Source organism: Panicum virgatum, chromosome 8K (genome assembly GCF_016808335.1).
Source record: "Panicum virgatum strain AP13 chromosome 8K, P.virgatum_v5, whole genome shotgun sequence".
NCBI lineage: Eukaryota > Viridiplantae > Streptophyta > Magnoliopsida > Poales > Poaceae > Panicum > Panicum virgatum.
Window position 1 is genome coordinate 24,308,775 of NC_053143.1, and position 24,976 is coordinate 24,333,750.

General features: G+C 43.9%; 1 non-coding gene across 1 annotated transcript; it reads right to left on the bottom strand.

The window, feature by feature from the left end:
• Positions 1-16,958: 16,958 nt before the first annotated feature.
• LOC120646631 lies at positions 16,959-17,062 on the bottom strand. The gene has a single exon (XR_005664531.1). It is a non-coding gene; the product is annotated as a small nucleolar RNA R71 (small nucleolar RNA).
• Positions 17,063-24,976: the final 7,914 nt, after the last annotated feature.

Consider the following 24,976-nt stretch of genomic DNA (forward strand, 5'->3'; position numbering starts at 1 on the left):
ATTCCAAACAGTAAGCATTAAACAATTTATTCATCTCAACTTCAAAAAAATATGGCTCACAAGATTTGTTATTCGGCATGTTCAGCTTAAAATCAACAAGTTTGTCGCATATTATGCACATCGCACATACAAATAACTTATCAACAACATGTTCAACAGTCAAATTGAATGTAAATTTGCAGCTATGAGCATTATTCAAAGATGTCGTGGATATTATCATAGAAACATTCTCAAGCATTTTACTAATATCAACAGGTTTATCAAGTATGGTGTAACACAAACATTTCGTAGGAGATATCTTTGCAAATAATTCAGCTTGAGTAATCAACTGAAAATGATGAAGTTTGTTGGCATGTAAATCATCACAATGATCAATCAAAACATGACAAGAATTATGCATGCCAGAACAATGAGTTTTATTTTGCAAAATTTTAGCACTTGACTTGCGAATGAATTGAATTAGCACAGCAATTCCGAGTAACTTCAGTTGAAAGTATAAAAGATGTTTCATCACAATTACTCACCATGTGTTCTTGAAAATTCAGATCTGAATTATTTTCATTACCTTTCAGTTTTGGTGATTGTACATTGGATTGCACTTCCGAATTTTTACCTCCATCTTCTTTGAGCTTCATGTTTGTGGCAGCAACAAATTAATTTTGGACATCAACAATCTTCTCACTTCTCTAATCAAGTGGTGTGGTGTGATGAGCAAACATCTCTTGCTCAATATCCTTGCAAAGCTGCACAATTTCATAGAGAACACTAGAAGTAGGGATGTATGGATTTGATTCATAAAAATCCTCGCACATCTTGCAATAAAGGTCTCTCTTTTCGTGTGGTGTATGTCTCTCACTCTCATTATGGATGCTTTTAATGTCACATTTTGTGGGATCAGACATCTTGCTTTTATTTTCACTCACACTCAATTTGGCTATGTGGCTTTCATTCTCACATGGGGTTTGGTGCACAACTTACACATGAATATTTGGAGCTGCAAGTTTATGAGCACTTTCATTCATGAACTCCTCATGTAAACATTGACTAGCAAAGGGCGCAGTGGAACAACCAACTTTGCCAACTTCCAATGGCAATGAAGCACCAACAGTTTTAGTGGAACCATCAACTTTAGCTATGCCTTCAATCTGAACTTCATGTGGGATATTAGTGCACTTCATTTCAGCACCTTTATCCAATAATTTCTCACATACTACATTGTATGGGGTGGAACATGTGGACATCTCATCGAAGCTTGGAACAACATCATTTTGCAACTTTAGATTAGGTGGAACAAACAACATCATTTTGCAACCTTATATTAGGTGGAACATTGTTGCATGGAATTGATGCTTGTTTACTTCCAACAATCAATGCATCGTGAAATTGCATCTTTCTGCAACTCTTTAATTGTCCTCTCCTCGTGTTTCCTCCTCTACGATGTCAGCAACCAAAACGATATTGGGAATGATTATCATCATCCACATCTTCAGATTCATCAATATCATTATGTCTTTTACCTCGTCCCTTTCCTCTACCATGTGCAGCATGTCAGTTCCTCCTTCCTTGCTCTCTTGCTCTCATAGCAGCTTGTTCACTTTCTTCATTATCACCATGGTTGCTTGCACCCTCATGAGGTTGGCGACGTCTTCTAATTTCAACCATAAGGGCCTGAAGATCTTGTGTCAACTGGTCTTGCTTATCTTCCATGCTTTGCCTAAGTTCATTAAATTGTGCCACAGTAACACAATCTTCTATCTCAGCTCCGCCCATCTTTCTATAAGGTTAGCTTAATACGGTTAATAGATATTTGTGGAATATAAAAAAATTGGTAGCCCTCCCAACCTCACCTCTTGAGCTCTTACCAATCGAAGCTCTTATGTTCTCTTATAGATCACAGAAGTAATCCATGTAGTGGTAAAGAGTAGTGATAATTGAGCGAATACAAGATCAGCAAACCGTACACGATGGTTTTTATGTGGAGCTTGGTAAGGGTTGATATACGAGGGGCAATCTGAATTCTAGTTATTGCAAAGCTAGGTAGCAATCCAAACAAGAGAACAATGCCTAGTGCTGATCACAAGATATGAATGATGTAACCGATGCAACACACGCACAAAAGAATTTTCAGACTTGATGCAAACAAGGATTATGCTAGGGATGGATGGTTCATATAGCAAACTGGTTACAAAATTTGATATGAAAATTCAGCACTTGCATACCAACAATCTGATCCTTCTCCTTTCTTTTGCAACTTTCTCAACACAATTTTTTTTGCAACTTTTTTTTTGCATGATACTGAACAAGACCATATATAACACTTGCACAAATTAAGGATGTTAAAACCAAATATAACTAGCAGCTATCTTGATAGGATAAAAGTTTACGCAAAGGATAGAATTGGTTTACTTTTTTTGGGGATTTTCAAATATATGGAAAGGCACAAAAGGATACACAAAAGATGATATGATCAGCAACTAAACAAAGACTCTAATGGATTAAAACTTAACCAAACTCACTAGATAAATAGAATGAAACAAAAGACTATGGTAGAATTTTTTTATGGCTTTATGGTGGATACGACGAAGACAAAATATATATAGCTAAGGGTAAAAAATCCTACCGTGGCAACTGAAGCTTTGATACCAAATGATGAGGCTCAGTCCCGTCTTCACGACGTAGGATCCTGAACAAGATAACTAGCTGAAATCTCAGCCAAGATAACTAGCTGCAAGCAGCCGGATAACTAGTGCAACCTGGCGACATGCACAAGGAGCCAACCACCGTCTCTATACGGCAGTCTGAACGATGGATTCGCCCAATCACACTCTCAAAGAACCGACCTACGCAGCCTGCACTCGAAGTAACAGGAGCATGGATTGGGGGCCGATGAAGCGCCCGCTTTTGTAATCTTAAGGGAAATCACAAGAGCAAAGGGTAGACATCACTCTCTGAATTTGTCAGCACACAGCTGAACAAAAGGAGTTCTATTTCATTATCAAAGTCTTATTTAATCTCCTAGATATATAGAATATTTATACAAGGAACAACCCTCTTTGTTGGGTGTAAAAGGACCTTAGAGTTTCTAAAGTTATGGTAACTCAAAAGTCACCACGAACTGAAATCCCGAGAAGCCTCGCGTGGCTGTTGGCCTTTTGTGCAGTTTCCACTAAATCGGTCATAACTCTTTATTGGGAAGTCCAAATGATATGCGGTTGGTTGTGTTGAAAAGTTAATTTGATAAGCTTTCGCACCATGTGCAGCATGCACCATGAAACACTGTACAGTGGTACAGTTTTGCATGGAAAGTTGAACGTCTAGCAGACTGTTGACTTTCTGATCAGTCTTCACTAAAGTACTGGATATCGTTAGTGGTTAATCCAAAGTACTTGGAATGAATGTCATAGGAAAGTAGATTTGATAATCTTTCTAAAATGTCCTCATTGACATTTATATCTTTTGGGAATCAAAAGTTATGATTGATTCTTTCAAACTGTTCTGCAGGACTGGTCGGGTTCGAGTGTGGTTCTTCTCTGTATTCTTGTCATCCTACTTGGTGAACCTGAGCAATAGCAACGTGCATGACTTAGGCAGTATATAATTGTCATTAATATTAAAATGAATTTAACAAAGTAGCACGTTCACCTCTTGTTGTAGTTTCTTAGCTCGGCTATGTGTAATTGGTCCAATGTTCACTTATTCTCTTGCTTGGGTGACATCTTCCACATCATGTGCTTGGTTTACATGGTACGGTGCCTGGTTGGTTGAGATGGCCTCATCATCCTCCCCCTCTTGAAAAGGAGTCATCCTCGACTCTGAAGCATTTGTAGCCTTGCGTGTCGCCTTCAGCTTGATTGCTTCCTTGGTCTTCTCATGTATGATGAAGTTAATTTCAGCTAGGAGTGAAGTCACCTTTGCACTCTCTCTTTGGTTTATGTATTAATACACTTGATTGTTGAAGCCATCATCTTGGTTTTTGAAATCATCATTGTAGCTGAAGTAAAACTTTGGAGTTGTAGTTGTATTTATTTCTTCGAGTATAGCAAGGTGCTTTCACCTGTAACCATACAAACCAAGTAGTTGACTTGATAAAGGAAAACAATAAGATTTGGAGTTAAATATAGCTTTGATCTTATATGAACGTTCAATATTGAGAGTATTTGTTGAAGTCCTTGAGATGGTCTCATCTCTTGATTAAATTTCCTTGGTGTTTGTAATACTACAAACAACATGGGTGATGGGAGAACAATAATTTCTTTCAAGCAACACAATTGATTCAACATTTCATTTTTCATCATTATAACATTGAACATTTCAAAATTTAGCGATGGAGCATTTCTTATGTCGCAAAACTTCTTGTTACACACTTGATTCAATGATTTAGATGTATACCTTCCAAACTCATTGCTCCTTGATGTGGACGAAAAAAATTTGGGTGCACAAATTGCACTACTTTCAGCATGGTCTCTTTCTTTCAGTGAAAAAAATTAAAAAGGGAATAATGGTTCCGAATAGTAAGCATTAAACAATTTATTCATCTCAACCTTAGAAAAATATGGCTCACAAGATTTGTTATTCAGCATGTTCAACTTAAAATCAACAAGCTTGTCACATGTTATGCACAACGCACATACAAATAACTTAACAACAACATGTTCAACAATCAAATTGAATGTATATTTGCAGCTATGAGCATTATTCAAAGATCTCATGGATTAATCATAGAAACATTCTCAAGCATTTTATTAATATCAACAGGTTTTTCAAGCATGGTGTAACACAAACATTCAGTAGGAGATATCTTTGCAAATAATTCAACTTGAGTAATCAATTGAAATTGATGAAGTTTATTGGCATGTAAATCATCACAATGATCATTCAAAACATGAAAAGAATTATGCATCCTAGAACAATGGGTTTTATTTTGCAAAATTTCAGCACTTGACTTGACTTGCGAATGAATTGAATCAGCACAATGATTCCGAGTAACTTCAGTTGAAATTATAAAAGATGTTTCATCATAATTACTCACCATGTGTTCTTGAAAATTCTGACCTGAATTATTTTCATTACCTTTCAGTTTTGGTGATAGTACATTGGATTGAACTTTTGAATTTTTCCCTCCATCTTCTTTGAGCTTCATGTTTGTGGCCGCAACAAATTGATTTTGGACATCGGCAATCTTCTCACTTCTCTGATCAAGTGGTGTGGTGTGACGAGCAAACATCTGTTTCTCAGTGTCCTTGCAAATCTGCACAATTTCATAGACAATACTAGAAGTAGGGATGAGTGGGTTAGATTCATAAACATCCTCGCACATCTTGCAATAAAGCTCTCTCTTTTCGTGTGGTGTATATCTCTCACTCTCATTATGGATGCTCTTAATGTCACATTTTGTGGGATCAGACATATTGCTTTTATTTTCACTCGCACTCAATTTGGCCACATGGGGTTTGGTGCACAACTTGCACATGAATATTTGGGGCAGCAAGTTTATGAGCACTTTCATTCATAAACTCCTCATGTAAACATTGACCAGCAAAGGTCGCAGTGGAACAACCAACTTTGCCAACTTCCGATGGCAATGAAGCACCAACAGTTTTAGTGGAACCATCAATTTTAGCTATGTCTTCAATCTGAACTTCATGTGGGATATTAGTGCACTTCATTTCAGCACTTCTATCCAATAATTTCTCATATACTACATTGGATGGGGTGGTACATGTGGACATCTCATCAAAGCTTAGAACAACATCATTTTTCAACTTTAGATCAGTTGGAACATGTTCAACTTGCCTTTGAATAGATTTGTCACTCACACTTGGTGATGCAACAGCAGAAATTTTCTTCCTGCATGGAATTGATGCTTGTTTACTTCCAATAATCAATGGCACTTTAGGCTACGAATCAGCATGTAACCTCGTAGCACTGTCTCTGCCCAAACTAATGCATCACGAAATTGCATCTTTCTGCAACTCTTTAATTTTCCTCTCCTCATGGTTTCCTCCTCTACAATGTCGGCGACCAAAACGACATTGGGAATGATTATCATCATCCACATCTTCAGATGCATCACTATCATTATGTCTTTGACCTCGTCCCCTTCCTCTACCATGTGCAGTATGTCGGTTCCTCCTTCCTTGCTCTCTTGCTCTCCTAGCAGTAGCTCCTTCACTTTGTTCATTATCACCATGGTTGCTTGCACCGTCATGAGGTTGGCAACGTCTTCTAATTTCAACCATATGGGCCTGAAGATCTTGTGTCAACTGGTCTTGCCTATCTTTCATGCTTTGCCTGAGTTCATTAAATTGTGCCATAGTAACACAATCTTCTATCTCAGCTCCGCCCATCTTCTTGTATGGTTAGCTTAATACAGACAATAGATATTTGTGGAATATAAAAAAATTGGTAGCTCTCACAACCTCACCTCTCTTACCAACGAAGCTCTTATGTTCCCTTATAGATCATAGAAGTAATTCATGTAGTGGTAAAGAGTAGTGATAATTGAGCGAATACAAGATCAGCAAACCGTACACGATTCTTTTTATGTGGAGCTTGGTAAGGGTTGATGTACGAGGGGCAATCTGAATTTTAGTTGTTGTAAAGCTAAGTAGCAATCCAAACTAGAGAACAATGGCTAGTGCTCATCACAAGATCAAACTAGAGAACAATGCCTAGTGCTGATCACAAGATATGAATGATGTAACCGATGCAACACACACACAAAAGAATTTTCATACTTGATGCAAACAAGGATTATGCTAGAGATTAATGGTTCATACGGAATCTCCAAGCAAAATTGCACCAAAGGAATATAGCAAACTGGTTACACAACTTGATATGGAAATTCAGCACTTGTGCATACCAACAATCTGATCCTTCTCCTTTCTTTTGCAACTTTATCAACACAATTTTTTTGCAATTTTTTTCTCTTTTTTTTGCATGATACTGAAGAAGACCAGATATAACACTTACACAAATTAAGGATGATAAAACCAAATGTAACCAGTAGCTATCTTGATAGGATAAAAGTTTACGCAAAGGATAGAATCAGTTTACTTTTTTTTGTGGGGATTTTCAGATATATAGAAAGGCTCAAAAGGATACGCAAAGGATGATATGATCAGCAACTAAACAAAGACTCTAATGGACTAAAACTTAACCAAACTCACTAGATAAACAGATTGAAACAAAAGGCTATTACAGAATTTTTTTATGGCTTTATGGTGGATAGGACGAAGATGAAAATATATGTAGCTAAGGGTAAAAAATCCTACCGTGGCAACTGAAGCTTTGATATCAAATGCTGAGGCTCGTTCTCGATCTTCATGACATAGGATCTTGAACAAGATAACTAGCTGAAATCTCAGCCAAGATAACTAGCTGCAAGCAGCCGAATAACTAGTGCAACCTGACGACACGCACAAGGAGCCAACCACCATCTCTATTTGGCAGCCTGAACCAAGGATTTGTCCTATCACACTCTCAAAGAACCAACCTACGTAGCCTGCACTCAAAGTAGTAGGAGCATGGATTGGGCGCCGATGAAGTGGCCGCTTTTGTAATCTCAAGGGAAATCACAAGAGCAAAGGGGTAGAGATCACTCTCTGAATTTGTTAGCACACAGCTGAACAAAAGGGGTTCTATTTCATTATCAAAGTCTTGTTTACTCTCTGAGATGAGATACATAGAGTATTTATACAAGGAACAACCATCCTTGTTGGGTGTGAATGGACCTTAGAGTTTCTGGAGTTATAGTAACTCAAAAGTCACCAAGAACTGAAATCCCGAGGAGCCTCGTGTGGCTGTTGGCCTTCTGTGCAGTCTCCACTAAATCGGTCATAACTCTTTATTGGGAAGTACAAATGATATGCGGTTGGTTGCGTTGGAAAGTTAACTTGATAAGCTTTCCATCATGTGCAGAATGCACCACGAAACAGTGTACAGTGGTACAATTTTGCTTGGGAAGTTGAACGTCTGGCAGACTGTTGACCTTCTGACCAGTCTTCACTAAACTACTCGGATCTCATTAGTCGACAATCGAAAGTACTTGGAATGAATGTCATAGGAAAGTAGACTTGATAAGCCTTCTAAAATGTCCTAGTTGACCTTGATAGATTTTGGAAATCAAAAGTTATGACTGATTCTTTCAGACTATTCTGCAGGGCTCGTCGGGTTCAAGTGTGGTCCTCTATATTCTTGTCATCCTCCTTGGTGAACCTGAGAAATAGCAACGTGCATGACTTAGGCGCGTTCTCCTCTTGTTATAGTTTCTTAGCTTGGCTATTTATAATTGGTCCAATGTTCACTTGTTCTCTTGCTTGGGTGACATCTTTCACATCATGTGCTTGGTTTACATGGTACGGTGCATGGTTGGTTGAGATGGCCTCATTAGTGAGTTTAGCAACTCATCGGTCATAGGGCTTCCCGAGTACCATTGTTCACGGCTAGTACTCGGAGCCTATACGGAAAGGGTGAGTTTGGGAACTCATCGGTCATAGGACTTCCTGAGTACCATTGCTTATGGCTAGCACTCAGAGCCTATACCGAAAGGGTGAGTTTGGGAACTCATCGGTCATAGGACTTCCCAAGTACCATTGCTCATGGTGAGTACTTGGAGCCTATACCGAAAGTGTGAGTTTGGGATCTCGTCGGTCATAGGGCTTCCCGAGTACCATTGCTCAAGGCTAGTACTTGGAGCCTATATCGAAAGGGTGAGTTTGGGAAGTCGTCGGTCATAGGACTTCCTGAGTACCATTGCTCGTGGTGAGTACTCGGAGCCTGTACCGAAGTGGTGAGTTTGGGAACTGGTCGGTCATAGGACTTCTTGAGTACCATTGCTCATGGTGAGTACACGGAGCCTATACCGATAGGGTGAGTCTGGAAACTTGTTAGTCATAGGACTTCTCGAGTACCGTTGCTCATGGCGAGTACTTGGAGCCTATACCGAAAGGGTGAGTTTAGGAACTCGTCGGTCATAGGGCTTCCCGAGTACCATTGCTCATGGCTAGTACTCGGAGCCTATACCGAAAGGGTGAGTTTGAGAACTCGTCGGTCATACGACTTCCCGAATACCATTGCACATGGCGAGTACTTGGAGCCTATACCGAATGGGTGAGTTTGGGAACTCGTCGGTCATAGGACTTCCCGAGTACAATTGCTCATGGCGAGTACTCGGAGCCTATACCGAAAGGGGGAGTTTGGGAACTCGTCGGTCATAGGACTTCCCGAGTACCATTGCTCATGGCAAGTACTCGGAGCCTATACCGAAAGAGTGAGTTTGGGAACTCGTCGGTCATAGGACATCCCGAGTACCATTGCTCATGGCGAGTACTCGGAGCCTATACCGAAAGGGTGAGTTTGGGAACTTGTCGGTCATAGGACTTCCCGAGTACCATTGCTCATGGCAAGTACTCGGAGCCTATACCGAAAGGGTGAATCTGGGGCCGAACTGAGGGTGAAATCTTTATTGCTCGTATTGTGGTCAAGTGGTACATCATGTTGCAAATTTCCTTGGGTACAATCTTAAGGGTAAAATCGTCGCAGGTGCTCAATGTTCCAAGAATTTGGTACTTCTTCTCCGTCGGGCTCATGGCAAGTACTCGGAGCCTATACCGAAAGAGTGAGTTTGGGAACTAGTCGGTCATAGGACTTCCCGAGTACCATTGCTCATGGTGAGTACTCGGAGCCTATACTTTAAGGGTGAGTTTGGGAACTTGTCAGTCATAGGACTTCCCGAGTACCATTGCTCATGGCAAGTACTCGGAGCCTATACCGAAAGGGTGAATCTGGGGCCGAACTGAGGGTGAAATCTTTATTGCTCGTATTGTGGTCAAGTGGTACATCTTGTTGCAAATTTCCTTGGGTACAATCTTAAGGGTAAAATCGTCGCAGGTGCTCAATGTTCCAAGAATTTGGTACTTCTTCTCCGTCGGGGTGTTGTAGTCGATAAGATCCTAGTCATGTCACTTTGGATACGATAAACGGTCCTTCCCATCTTGAGTTTAGCTTGTGGAGGCCTGCTTCGTTCTGTATGTGGCATAGGACCATGTCTCCAATGTTGAAAGATCTTTCTTGGATATTGCGATCATGGTACCGTTGAACTCTTTGCAGGTATCGTGCTGACTGTACAGTCGGATCCGGGGCAGCAGTACTGCTTACAGGAGTAGAATATTCTAGAGTAAGGAATAGAACATAGAATGTACCTTACCATATTGTAATTACCCGTACTGGAGTAGAACTAGTCGAATAGAAGGAAACTACCCGATAAGCATTGGGAAGGACTCCTTTGGTAGTATTCGGCTAGGATTTCCATGTAACCCTGTCCCCCAGACTATATAAGAGTGGGCAGGGACCCCTCCAAAACATAACATCATCTAAGGCAATACAAACCACCACACAGGACTTAGGCTACTACGATCTCGGCGGCCCGAACCTATCTAAAGCTTTGTGTTCCTTGCACTATCGCCTTCTAATCTCGGCGAGTCCCTGCCTACAATCAACCACCTCGGGGTATCCCTTGGTGGGATTGGCGGCTAAACACCGATAGCAGGTGCACTAGGTAGGGGGCTTCGCTAAAGGTTACCCGACGAACTTGAAGGCAAATTCCGACTACTCCAACTCTGTGCCAGAGGGCACAACCTTGATCTTTGGTTCCTAGGTCTGCACCGTCAATGGCTTGGGTGGTTTCAATAGCCACCTAGCCAACCCTAAGGAACCAGAGACATCTTCGGCAACTCGACGCAACAGCGTCAATGACTTCATCGATCAACTAGACGAGATTCCGCTTCTGGTTCACATCGAAAACTCAATTCAGCCCAAATCCCCCTCCGAATTGGCGGAGGACTTGGACCAACTACTCGAGGTTAGGGAGCAGGGAGCCACCACTAGTCGAGAGGCCCCCATCCTAGACAACTACTCGAATTCAATTGCAGAATCCAACTACCTCGTTAGAAACAACTCGGAGCTTGTCCTCAACTCCGATAAATTTCAATTTTCCGACCTAATAGGAAATTACATCAAAGATCTCAAGTCTATCAAATGTCCAAGGATAAGTAATGTCAAACTACTCGATGTAGTAGATTGGGTCTCACGCAACATCGAAGGATGCATTGAACTTGCTGAGTCGACTCTCCGACGCCACGGCAACATAACCCGTCAAATACCCAACAGACCTAGCCCGTGACTTGTTTGACAGGGCGACATCTTCTCAGGGATTGATCGGGTTGACGCATTGCTCGCCGACTGCATCAAGCTAGCGGAAGAAACCCTTCAGGCAGAAGGTTACAAAAAGCAAAAGGATGATAGGCTGAGAACCCACAGGATATCCATGAAATCTAGCCCACGACATGATCGGACGGGTCACACCACCTCTGGGACCAGTCAGGTCAATCTTTCCAACTCCAACCACGTCAAAAGTCCCCCACAAACTCCTGATTCGACATCCGATCAGGAGTTTGTTGATTTCTTGGATGATTTAGATTATCCGGAAACATTCGACAACCTCGAGGAATGGTCAGATGACATCGACTTATTTATGGAAGGGTTATGTAACCCACATATGATCGATGAACTCTAGCAGCAATCGAAAACAAAGAAAACTATGGGAAAGCTTCCAATCAAGCTACAAAGCCAAGCCGGTACCTGAGAAGAACAGCCCACAACTTATTCGACAGGGCGACCCTTTCTCTGGGAATAATCGGGTTGAACGTACTGCCCCAACCGAAGACTACATGGATTGGATGAACGACATTGCCCTCTGGGTGGAGATGGGACACCCACTACCACACTCCCCTCCATCAGCAAGGGATATTCTCCGCTCAATGTGCAAAACCTTCTCCAAGTCGGAAAAGGAGTTTATCGAATTGCCTCAGCTCGGGTAAGGAAAAAATTCTCTGATTTCAAGACAAGTCGACTTCAACTTGGACAAGGAAGATAATACCTACCAGGACTCTACCCCAACCCTAGTTATAAGATCAACACCACAGGGTAGGATGGTACGCTGGGAAGAGCCGGGGCTCCTTCATTGATCTGCAGGAAGGTCCCAACCCCCATATTGACAAGCTCCCATTCCAGGAAAGCGCACCGATAGCCCCATCAGAAGACGGAGACGTACAAGACATCAAAGATCTCTGCCGCAAAGTCCTCTTGGAGTGCATCTCGAAAATCCAGGAATCGGATGATGATTCTCTGGAACGAGTCAACCTCGAAGTTTATCACTCCGACGATTTCGACGAGTACCTCTCCGACAACACGGACTCAATCCCGGCAACAATGATGGAAATCAAAGCAAGCATCAACCACGATCCCCCCTTCACTCGACCAAGCGTGATGGTTACCATTGTTGACGGTCTATTTTGACCCAATTTGACTGTCAAATATCATGAAAAATATGAGCATCAAAGGGAATAAATGTTAGCATAGGGTGATTTATTGACAAATTCCACAAATGCTAGTCTGAAAATGTGTGCAGGAGAATTTGGGCCAAAAATGCAGGAAACTAGCATGTATGATCCAAGGTATAAATGCCCAACCAAGCACAAGGATTAAAAGGCCCACTTGATAGCCTCACAAGAGAAGCAAATGAAGCCCATAAGCAAGGTGACGCGTCATCGATCTGGGGCAGCACCTTCTTTGCGAATCAGACACAAGCACGAGGATCCATGGGCCCACTAGAGGGGGTAAACCACCTTAGGACAGGCCAAGCCTCCCATAACCGATGTTGGGGCCCACTTACCAGTCACCTAGAGAATGTTGAAGTCGGTTGGTGCCACGTGGCGATCAGCCAACCACCTTGGTCGGCCGACAGGCAACTGGGCCTGTTCATCTCCAGCTTTCACGTGGCACTTCTTGATTGGATGTAGAAGGCGGTTTTGGGAGGCCCAAGCTTCCTCTCAGCCGAGACACCCCTGGTTCCCTCCTATAAATATGAGGGCAGGGGGTGGAAGTGGAGACACACCACACATTGGAGCTTCACACTTCTTTTCTTTATCTTGAGCTTGAGAGCTCATCCTAGGTGCTCTAGGCAACCTAGGGGTGTAGGAAAATAGGGAGAGAGTGAGGAGAAGTCGGGGAAGTGGCGGGTTTGTCGGCACTCTTCTTCAGCTTGTACCTCGACGGATGCTTATCAATCATAGTAAGTGTTCATGATTTCTTTTGTTATTTAGAAATAGAGTTTAAGTTCAAGTTCTAGTTTCTACCTTTTACTTGATTGAGTGGCTAAGAGTAGTAAATGATCCTAGCATAAGACTCCTGATAGATACGGATTTCTTTGCAAAGGTTAGGATTAGTACGTTATAGTGTAAACGTGGTGTCTAGGACAGACTTTACCACTTGGTGGTTGTATACTCCACGGTTTGTAGAGGTAGCCTGCATGTGGTGACATCCCTGTTAGAGCCCTAGTAATCCTCCATGTTTGGGTATATAACAGTGCCTTATTCTCGGAGTAACCTGGTGTTCATCCAGGGAGAGACCGAGCGCCCGAAGTAAATGGCGAAGCTAGACTTTTCTTGACTTAGGTTCTGAATCTTAGGAAATCCTCTCCACCCTTTTGATCCTACATGTGTGTGTGTCTTTGGATGAGCTTGAACTCTTAGATAGTGTACTCATGTTCCTCAATGGATACAATACCCCAGAATACTCCTGGGTGAAAGCTACAACGGTATCCGTGCGCTTGTGGATTTTATTCGTGACATTACAAAATACCAACAAGCTTTTCGGCGCCATTGCCGGGGAACGGCAGCTACATTATCTACGGACTCAGTTTGTCCTCGTATTTTTTTTCATTTTCCTTGATTCTGCCTCTACCCCCGCTACCCATGGAGCAGCTATCCTTTCCAAAGCTCTCTACCCGAAGGGGCGAGTTCTCTAAGCCATCACCATCTTCCTCATCTAGCTATGAACTCGGCCCTGTCTTTATAGCCATGGTTCAGATTCGACCCTTCTCTGGAGCAATTAGTGAAGATCCTTATGTGCATTTGCAAGAATTCGAGGAACTGTGCTCTAGTTTGGTAATACTAGGCATGACACAGGAAGCCTTGCGGTGGAAGTTGTTCCCATTCTCTCTCACGGAGAGGGCGGAACAATGGTACACCCGGACGATAGGGAGTATGAGCGGTGATTGGGAAGAACTTTGAGTTGACTTTTGTCACTCGTTCTCTCTCATCGAACGCATAAACTCCCTACCGATTAATATCCTCGATTTCGAGCAATTAGAGGAGTCCATAAGTGCAGCTTGGGCTAGATTCTTACGCCTTTTGGCATCTAGCCCAGACTTATCTATACCTGATGATGCATCATTGGACATCTTTTGTTCGGGTTTAGATATGAAGTCTGCCCTAGACCTCGACATCACCACCGGAGATTCGTTTGCACACACAACTCCAACGGAAGGGAGACAAATCTTGGATAGTTTCTTAGAAAACTCTTCCTTTCCTACCAACCAAAGTGAACCCCGCCGGGAGGAATCCACGTCGAGCCATGAAGGTCTTTCAACACCTGAATCTGAGCTTTCATCTTTCACATCCCCTGATTCGTCTGTTGAGCGCTCTCCCAAACCACGAACACCGAAGGAAGAAGAAATTCAACCTTCGGAGTTCCCTTCCCGATTCGAGGATGATCATTCAGAAAACAACAGAAACACCTCAAATCATCTTAGGCATGAGGAGCCTATGTCATCATTGTGTCCTTATTGTTGACGGTGCTTAAGTGCCATTTTCACCCGTCAACTATACTCAATAATAAAGGAAAACTGCATGCCTTACTCGCATATTTGTATCACTAACCTTGCTCCACAGTTGTTTTCAAGTTTTGTACATTTCAGATGAGCAGGAGCGGAATAAGACGAAAACACACAGCAGACGCCATACAACTACGCAGAATATCGCATCCGGTGTCACCCACTTACAAGGAGGGCCCATCTGGCAGAGCAAACGGGCGCGCCATGCATAATGCAAACAAGGAAAGATATAAGTGCCCACATGTCAGCCTGCCAGAGAAGGATAAGGACGAGAGGAAGCCAGGTGGGGTCGGCCGACCCCCTGGGTCGGCCGAACTTAGCTGGCCTCCTGTCCAGGTGCATTTCGAGGAGGAGTCGGCCCCAAGTCTCCTGATTACCTTCCATACGTGCATTTGGCGGGAACCAACCTCCACTAGTATAAATAAGGCCCCTCTCACCCCTCACACACACACACACACACTTCATTCCATTATCTCCAAGAAGGCTCTCCTCTCTCTTGCTCTCTTAGCTAGGTAGTGGAGCTAGGCTTGTTCTCTTTAGTGAGCAAGTCGTCCTCGGGGTCGTTGAGCAATCCTCGGCTCCTAGTATGGCTTTGTATTCGACTTGTCAGACTTCTATTCATAATATAGAGTTTTGCCATGGTTGCTTTACTATCTTGATAGTTTATCAATCCATGCTTAGATCGTTCATAAGTTATGCTATGGTCTTTGTTAGGCCAGATGATCCAGGGTACGGATAGAGGTTCGTTGTGCTTTCGGGCTTGCTCTAGTGTTTTACTCGTCCATCCGAAGGGTGGGAGACCTGGGGGCACTAGAGTAGTGACTTCATACACGAGCGTGGTGCTCGGGTACGCAGGATCCTTCAGATATGATTGTGCTCCATGGTGTGACTGGGGTAGATGGCAGGTGGTGACAGCCCTGTCCGTCCGGCGTAACAGCGGTGTTGCATTTAGTGTACTCCCCGACGTTCGGGTTCGGTGTAGGAGTTCATGCAAAGAGGTAACGGGACTGGATGTACTCCGGTGTGGGACCTACAGTCCTAACCATGATCTAACATAACCCCAGCTTTGGATAGAAGCACTAGGACACCTAACCTAGCCTAAGATCTAGCTAACTTGACGTAGGATAGAGTAGTTCTTTGTTTTATAGTTTCTCTCCTTTATTCCTTCCTCTTGGAGTGTGGATGTGTGCTATGTCACATTACCCTTGCTTATTCTTTATCTGTACTTACCCCTGTTAGAGTATTGCCTATTGCTTGAGGCACAATGTCATGGTTAATGTTAAGTACAATACCTTTGCCATTGCCGTCCTTTGGGACACAAATAAATGACGATACCCTTACTCTCCGGGTGAAATGCTACAACGGTATATCCGTGCGCTTGCGGATCCATCTGTAATCGTATTGATTATACCACGAGAGTGGCACCCCTTGGGTGCAGTTGCTAGGATGGGTTCGGCGCCCTCATTTCTAGTGATTGCACTAAGGACTGCCAACAGGCATTTCTGGCGCTGTTGCTAAGGATTAACCATTCCTAGTGATTGCGCTAAGAAATGTCAACAAGCATTTCTGGCGCTGTTGCCGGGGACGGCATGTGAACAAAGATATTGTGCTGATATTAACTTAGACCTTGTACTCAGGATATAGTCTTTACTCTTTCAGGCTAATGTCACTTTATGTCTTCTTTTATTTTTGATTTGAAAGAAGACAGGGGTAGTGTCTGACCGGTTTCTCCCAGCCGAAAAACTACACAGACAATCCAGAGAGGCTCGTGAGAAGGGCACGACCTCGCGTCGTTCCTCCTCCCGCTATCCTCCCGGCACAGAAACCTATTTCGGAAGCACCACTCATTCTTGATGCTATGGCTGAAAAGACTCTCTGCGAGTTCTCCATCCCCTCCACCGACAATATGGCCACTGGCCCCAACATCAATGTCGGGGACGTGAACTTCGAGCTCAAATCAAGCCTCATCAACATGGTGCAGGTCAGCCCATTCTGTGGCAAGCCAAATGAGGACGCAAATGCACATTTGCAGAATTTTCTGGAGCTCTGCGACACCATTGTCATACGGGGTGTCGCTGCTGACGTTGTCAAGCTTTGTTTGTTTCCATTTTCTCTCCTAGGGAAGGCGAAATAGTGGTTTTATAAGGAAAAGGACATCGACACCTGGGCCAAATGCTCCAAGGCGTTCCTCGCAAAATTCTTCCCTCTGGGAAAAACAAAAGCCCTGCGCGGGAGAATTTCAAGTTTCCAGCAGACAGGGATGGATTCCATCCCAGAAGCTTGAGAGAGGCTGCAGGAATACATCCTGGCCTGTCCTCATCACGGCATGGATGAGTGGCTCGTCCTGCGTAGCTTCTAAAATGGGCTCACAACAACATCTCGAGCCAACATTGATGATGCTGCTGGAGGAGCCTTCCTCGACCTGACAATCGCCAAAGCAAAAGAATTGGTCGAGAAGATGGTCTCCAATCAGGGGTGGAGCGATGAACGACTCCAACCCCGTACAAAAGGCATGCATACCGTCAAAGAGACGGATATGATTGCCGCGAAGCAGGACCTCCTAATCAAGAAGATGGAGGAAGGGAGCAAACAACCGATCCATGCTCCTGTCTACGCCATGGGTTCGCACTTCACATGTGAAGTTTGTGGCAATGATGGACACTCGGGGAACGACTGCCCTGAAACCCGTGAAGACTGCGCCTACCTCAACAACAACAACAACGGGTACCGTCCACAATAAGGAGGCCAGGGGTGGAACCAGCCACGTCCACCTTTTTAGGGAGGTAATAACTACAATCCTTCTTATAATTCGAATTTCAATTCAAACCCACCTCCCTTGAGAGAACTTGTTCTTGGACAAGTTAAAATCAACGAAAATATAAATAAAAAGCTTTTGGCCAATGATAAATCCCTGGAAAATTTAAATGTCAAGCTTGAAACTTTGTCTTCAACTATTAAAAACCAGTTAAGTTTCAACAAAATGATCGAAACCCAGCTTGCACAAATTGCTGCTTCATTACCTGCTGTTGAGAACGGGAAGATCCCGGGGCAACCCGAGTCTCCCATTGAAAATGTCAGCATGGTGACTACCGGACGGGTTAACTCGTCCCGGAGGCCGCCACGCAATAACCATGCAGGTAGGTACTATCCCCCAAGGAACGACATTTGGGATGGCATGGTGGCAGCAGTGCAAGAGGATCCTGGGGTCCCCATGATCAGCTGCTCGATCTACATCAAACACTTCGAGCGATGCCTATGTGATCTGGGGGCAAGCGTGAATATAATGCCCAAGGTAATATATGAAGCACTTGAATATCCTGCTCTTTCCCCAACAAGTATGCTCGTACAACTTGCATATTCAACCATTCAGTATCCCAAAGGGATAGCCGAACACATTTTTGTACGAGTACGAGACTCCTTCGTCCTTGCCGACTTTGTGGTAATGGATATGGAGGGCGACCTCGGAGTCGACCTTGTACTTGGGCGACCTTTCTAAGGTCTGCCAAGGCAAGGAATGATGTCGGAAAGGGAGAAATCCGTTTCCGTGTCAGAAGGGAGGATATGTTTTTCAGGTTCAAGAAGAAGGAAGAGCAGCACTTCATGATCCAACAAGATAGTGAAGGGCAAGCACTCTGGGGTGCACCAGAACCCCAGCCAGAACAACGACCCTCCGCACCTAAAAGAAAGAAGAGGGAAAAGAAGGTGTGGTGGAAGGTCGAGAGTTTGGCCTCGTCCAGTTCTCCAGGACGAGCCGACGAATGGTAAGAATGATGGAGAAAAGTTGTACACGTCAGACTTTAAACGACGCGCCCTTGCCAAAGGTAAATTGGTATTTATCTCATATTTGCTTTCTCCGCTTTTCAACATTTTATTTGCACCTTATTTGTTTTTCTCCATTGCATGTTTGAAATTTTCAAAATTGTTTTCTGCATGCTGGAATTTTTCTAGCATTTTTCCCTTTTTACAAAAAGACCAAAAATATTTTCTGAGTTTTAAAATCCTTTGGGAAAATTAATTTGGACATCTTTTCGAGCAAACTTTTGGCCGTGCACCATTTTTTCAAAAAACTTAACTGTTGAGGAAGCACCAAGCCGAAGGGGGGCACCAGGGGGCCCACCCTGTGGCTGGCCGACCCCACAGGTCGGCCGACCCAGGGCCAATGGCTCTTGGGCCCCACCTTCTCCAACAGCTCCATAGCCGTTGTGGCTTGCCTCTCCTCTGGTTCACGCGCCATCTTCTCTTTAAATAGAGGCCGAGAGAGGGGTGATGTGCTCTCATGCTCACTCTCTCCACTCTCACTCCCTCTCACACATTCTTGCTTGGGTTTCCTTTGGATTTTGACTCAAGTTTGATTGCAAGAACACTCTCTCTCTCATTTCTTTGCTGCAAGATTGATCACATATTTGGAGGAACAACTTTTGGGTAAGAGTTTCATTTTCATTTCACTAACGTAACCCGAATCGAGTTGTTCTCGTTCGTTCTTGTTGCAAGCATGAGAGGTGCAGGGCGGAAAATTTCCGGAGCTCTCAAGAGGATGACGAGGTTGGGCTCGTCCCATTCGCAGGGCGAGTCGAGCTCTCATCATTCCCCCGAACCAGCACCAACACCGACTACAATGGATTATGAGCAAGACGAACAAGAAGAATAGTTCGAGGAGCAAGTTGCAGAGCCGCAAGCCGAGGACATGGAGATAGATGAAGATGATGCACCATACCTCGACTTGCAAGATGACCGTGAGCGTCAAGCCTACGCCATGATCAATAATCGAAGCTTTGGTCATACCAGAGCCTTCGTTTCGGACCTTCTCAAAAAAACAGGTATGGACGTTGACTTCACTCGTGTTTGGCATGCGGTTGGATGGGATGGTTTTGTGCTTGTTGAGGAGAATGATTCTCGTCTCCTCACCATCTAGTTTCTTTGCACTCTTCGGGAGGTGGATGATGGTGTTTCTTTCCGACTTTTTGGAGTTGAATGCTATTTTAATTGGAGAAATTTTAGTCACCTCCTTGGTTTTAGCGCACGCTTGCCAGTTTCCCTTGCAAAAGCTTGCCGCGGTTTTGATCAACATGAGTTTTGGGGATTGATTTCGGGTCAAGTTGTTCATGGCAAGTTTGCACCACGGTGCAATGACATTCAAAATCCGACTCTTCGTTTGATGCACAAGTGGGTGGCTATCACTCTCTTTCCAAGAGATGATCCACGACCAGTGCGGAATGATGAGTTGATGATATTATATGCCATGGTCAACAAAATCTGAATCTCCCCCGCACAAGCAATTGTTAAGCAATGGCTCACAAATTTTCGGATGACGGGTCCTATTGAATGCTCTTCTTTGGTTACCCGCATCGCATCAAACATGGGAATCTTAGATGGGAACCCCGTTCCCTTCATTGAGGAGCCCCGTGTTATGATCGATGAGGCGTACTTGGTTCAAGGCCACACACTCAAGAAAGGCCCGGATGACTCCTTAATTTTCTTTTTGCTTGGTTATGCAAATGAAATCCCGTTGCCAAACGCGGGGTATCATTTGTATAACTGCCATTCGCTAACCATCCCTCTTGTTCCACAAGAGGAGAGCCGCCGGCATAGTGTTTCTGGTCTTCCTGACAGGGTTACAAGAAGCAGGGCCAGAAGGGAGGAATTCATGCAGCAGCAACCTCAGCCTCAACCACAGCAATATGAGGCTAGAGGTTCGTCATGGCAGAGTGTCAGCTCCACCGAGTGGGCATGTCAGGCCTCAGGGCACCGGTCCACCAGTTCCAGCTCTAGTGGTCCCCCGCGATGTACAGCTTTGTCCAGAGGCTTCGCCACTCTGACTCAGCAGATGGGCGAGCTGAACGTGCGCACCACCAACATCGACGAGTCGCTGGGCCAGCACATCGAGTCAACTCAAAACTGGCAGCGATACACAGGCGAGAGGATCCGCAACCTGGAGCAGCAACAGCAGCAATCCCCGGAGGAGTGGAGGGCCTACTACCGTTGGGCTGGGTTTAATCCCAACCAGCAGCAGTGAGCCTGAAGCTAGCTTGGGGGAGGACCCCCATAAGAGGTACCTTGTATCAAACTCTATCTTTACTGCTTTCAAAAACCTTGCATGAAACCAAACAAAAATTTGCAAAATTCTGAAAATCCATAAAAATTCTCATAACTAAAATCAAATAAAAATTAGGAAAAACCTTTAAAAACGCCAAAAAATATTTACTTGCTTTCCAGTATGTGTAGTAAGCATGTGTAGTTTTTTTGTTGTTGAGATGATGAATAGTTGCTCTGTTAGTTCCTTTCATATGCCTAGTTACAACCTTGTGCTCTCCCTAAGTTCTGAGTTTGGTGGCTAGATGTTCAAACCTTAAGCTTGAAACTTGTGGGTAGCGAAAAGCAGAATTCGAATCTAGGTTGTTGTGGGTTATGATATGGCTAAAAAGAGTTACTATGATCTTCTCCTACGTGATGCCTGATATCCGGAGTATTTCTTTTTAAAAATACAAAAATAAAATAAAGTTCCTTGGTGATATGCAATTCCTATCCAGAGCCATATGAGTTACAAGTTTGAAAAGCCTTTTCTACATATGCAACTTGTCTTCTCATTGAGCTTTGTCAAATTGTAGCGACCCTTTGTGAGAATCAGTTCATACGCCCATGATCAAGATCACGTACACGTCCACTCACATGCTATACTTCTACACCTAAAAGATAGCAAGTACATCCCGCATCCATCACAAATAAAACTCCAAGATGTGCCATGTTTATCTCTCTCCAAAGTTATCATCATAATGTATGGGCTATACAAAAAGAAATAAAAGATGCATACCCAAAGAAGGTATGCCACATGCCCACAAGGCATGTCAAAAAAAAAGAGAAAAGATTCATACCCAAAGAAGGTATGCCACACACCCACAAGGTGTGTCAAAAAAAAAGAGAGAGATCGAGAGAAAAAAGAAAATATAGCCCATACCAAAAATATTACAAGGGAAAGAGAATTCATATAAAGGAGTTCTCATCCATCATCCACCAAAAATATCCACACACTTGCACATCTTGATCAAGGCTTATGACTTGTTTCTCCTTTGGATCCGGTCTTTGACTTAGCGAAATATGACAAGAAAGTTTGCCATTATATCCTCCATACCTACAGATCCACCAAAAAGAAGCCATTAGAAGTAGGATGGAAAAAGAAAGGTGCATAAGAAGGCCTTGGTAAGGAATGAAACACATTGAGCGATCCGAGAGATCACCCGAGGAACTACAATATTTCTTTTCAAAAACTTTATAAAACCTCCGGATTGACGGTTGAACAAAGGAGTGGTAAGTGGTACACTACAAGCCGTTCTGACCCTCAACCGCCAAAGATGAGGATGATGCTCTAAGCCCCACAGGAGTAAGGTAAAAGGTGCGAACAAGGCCAACTTATTCAGAATGAAGGTAAGAACACTCGGTTGTGCCTTGGGCATAAGTCAGGAATCCGACATTGTAGCAACTCTTGATCAACAATCTAAGTCTAAAACTTTGCTCGGGACGAGCAAAGGGCTAGCCTAGGTGAGTTGTTGATGGTGCTTAAGTGCCATTTTCACCCGTCAACTATACTCAATAATAAAGGAAAACTGCATGCCTTACTCACATATTTGTATCACTAACCTTGCTCCACAGTTGTTTTCGAGTTTTGTACATTTCAGATGAGCAGGAGCGGAATAAGACAAAAACACGTAGCAGACGCCATACAACTATGCAGAATATCACGTCCAGCATCACCCACTTACAAGAAGGGCCCATTTGGCAGAGCAAACAGGCGCGCCACGCATAATGCATACAAGGAAAGATATCAGGACCCACATATCAGCCTGCCAGAGAAGGATAAGGATGAGAGGCGGCCAGGTGGGGCCTGCCGACCCCCTGGGTCGGCCAAACCAAGCCGGCCTCCCGTCCAGGTGCATTTCGAGGAGGAGTCGGCCCCCAAGTCTCCTGATTACCTTCCATACGTGCATTTGGCGGGAACCGACCTCCACTAGTATAAATAGGGCCCCCTCTCACCCCTCTCTCACACACACACACACACTTCATTCCATTCTCTCCAAGAAGGCTCTCCTCTCTCTTGCTCTCTTAGCTAGGTAGTGGAGCTAGGCTAGTTCTCTTTAGCGAGCAAGTCGTCCTCGGGGTCGTTGAGCAATCCTCGGCTCCTGGTATGGCTTTGTATCTGACTTGTCAGACTTCTATTCATAATATAGAGTTTTGCCATGGTTGCTTTACTATCTTGATAGTTTATCAATCCATGCTTAGATCGTTCATAAATTATGCTACGGTCTTGGTGAGGCCTGATGATCCGGGTACAGATAGAGGTTCGTTGTGCTTTCGGGCTTGCTCTAGTGTTTTACTCGTCCATCTGAAGGGTGGGAGACCTGGGGGCACTAGAGTAGTGATTTCATACACGAGCGTGGTGCTCGGGTATGTGGGATCCTTCGGATATGATCGTGCTCCATGGTGTGACTGGGGTAGATGGCAGGTGGTGACAGCCCTGTCCGTCCGGCGTAACAGCGGTGTTGCATTTAGTGTACTCCCGACGTTCGGGTTCGGTGTAGGAGTTCATGCAAGGAGGTAACGGGACTGGATGTACTCTGGTACCAGACCTTCTCCCCGCTATCCCATTTTCCTGGCACCTGTAGTCCTAACCATGATCTAACATAACCCCAGCTTTGGATAGAAGCACTAGGACACCTAACCTAGCCTAAGCTCCAGCTGACTTGATGTAGGATAGAGTAGTTCTTTGTTTTATAGTTTCTCTCCTTTATTCCTTCCTCTTGGAGTGTGGATGTGTGCTGTGTCATATTACCCTTGCTTATTCTTTATCTGTACTTACCCCTGTTAGAGTATTGCCTATTGCTTGAGGCACAATGTCATGGTTAATGTTAAGTACAATACCTTTGCCACTGCCGTCCTTTGGGACACAAATAAATGACGATACCCTTACTCTCCGGGTGAAATGATACAACGGTATATCCGTGCGCTTGTGGATCCATCTGTAATCATATTGATTATACCACGAGAGTGGCACCCCTTGGGTGCAGTTGCTAGGATGGGTTCGGCGCCCTCATTTCTAGTGATTGCACTAAGGACTGCCAATAGGCATTTCTGGTGTTGTTGCTAAGGATTAACCATTCCTAGTGATTGCGCTAAGAAATGTCAACACTTATGAGGCCCTCGATGAAGTTTCCTACCATGCACCAATAGTGGATTGGTTGAATGAGGCAAAGCCTACTTCCGAAGCAATTCAGATTAGCTCAACTTCAACAACCATCCGTTGTTTTATGAGGGGAAATGTCGTAGAAGCTCTTCATGACCCTTCTGTTGAGGCTTGCATCATATCCGAGTACCTTGTGGACACTCTTATAGGTAACAAGTCTCTAACCCCGACGGACAAATATTTTAGAAGTCCCTCTGGACTCTTCTTTGAATGTTGGGGGATTGCAAGGGATGTGCCTATCACCATAGACAAAATAGAGATGCACTTAGATTTCTACATCTACGATATCCTCGATTTTGATCTTCTCCTAGGTTACCCGCTGGAAAAATTTCTCATATCTCATCAAGGAAGTCTAGATGAAATGCTAAGGGAAAATGCTTCTGCCACTACTACTCCTTGTTTAGAAAATTCCATGGCAAAGCATTTCCTTGAGAAAAACACGCTCGAGGAGGTGATGCATACATCTCAGTTCATACCATCCGAGCCTGTTCTCTTGGAAGTTGCAAAACCTGCCACTTCTGAAGAGTATGACGCGGAGACGAATGGTCATCATCATCCTCGATCGAGTTTGAGCCTCTTCCCGCTGGCCCAGAATATGTTGTTCTCGACGACGATCGATAATCAACACCGATCATACATGATGAATCTCTTGAGATGGAGAATCAATGGGCCATGGAACTTTGTGAGGCACTGGCTCTGAAGTCTGAAGAAATGGATTCCACAAATGAGCATGGGAATTTCACTCTTGAGATGGCACAGAAACCATGCTCATTCAATGCAACTCCAGAGTCAGGCATATGCTCAGTGCCTTGTGCACACACGAGGACTACGACCACCTTATGGTCCTCTTCTGCATGAACTTTGGGAGGTTGGTTATAGATGCATATGTTTATCATAAACATTGCAGATGACCAAAAATCTAGTAACACATAAACTCATAGTACTGGTTTGGGTATGGACTCTTTCTCTAGGATGTGTGGGTCTGCCCCTGGCAAACTGTTTAGTGTCAA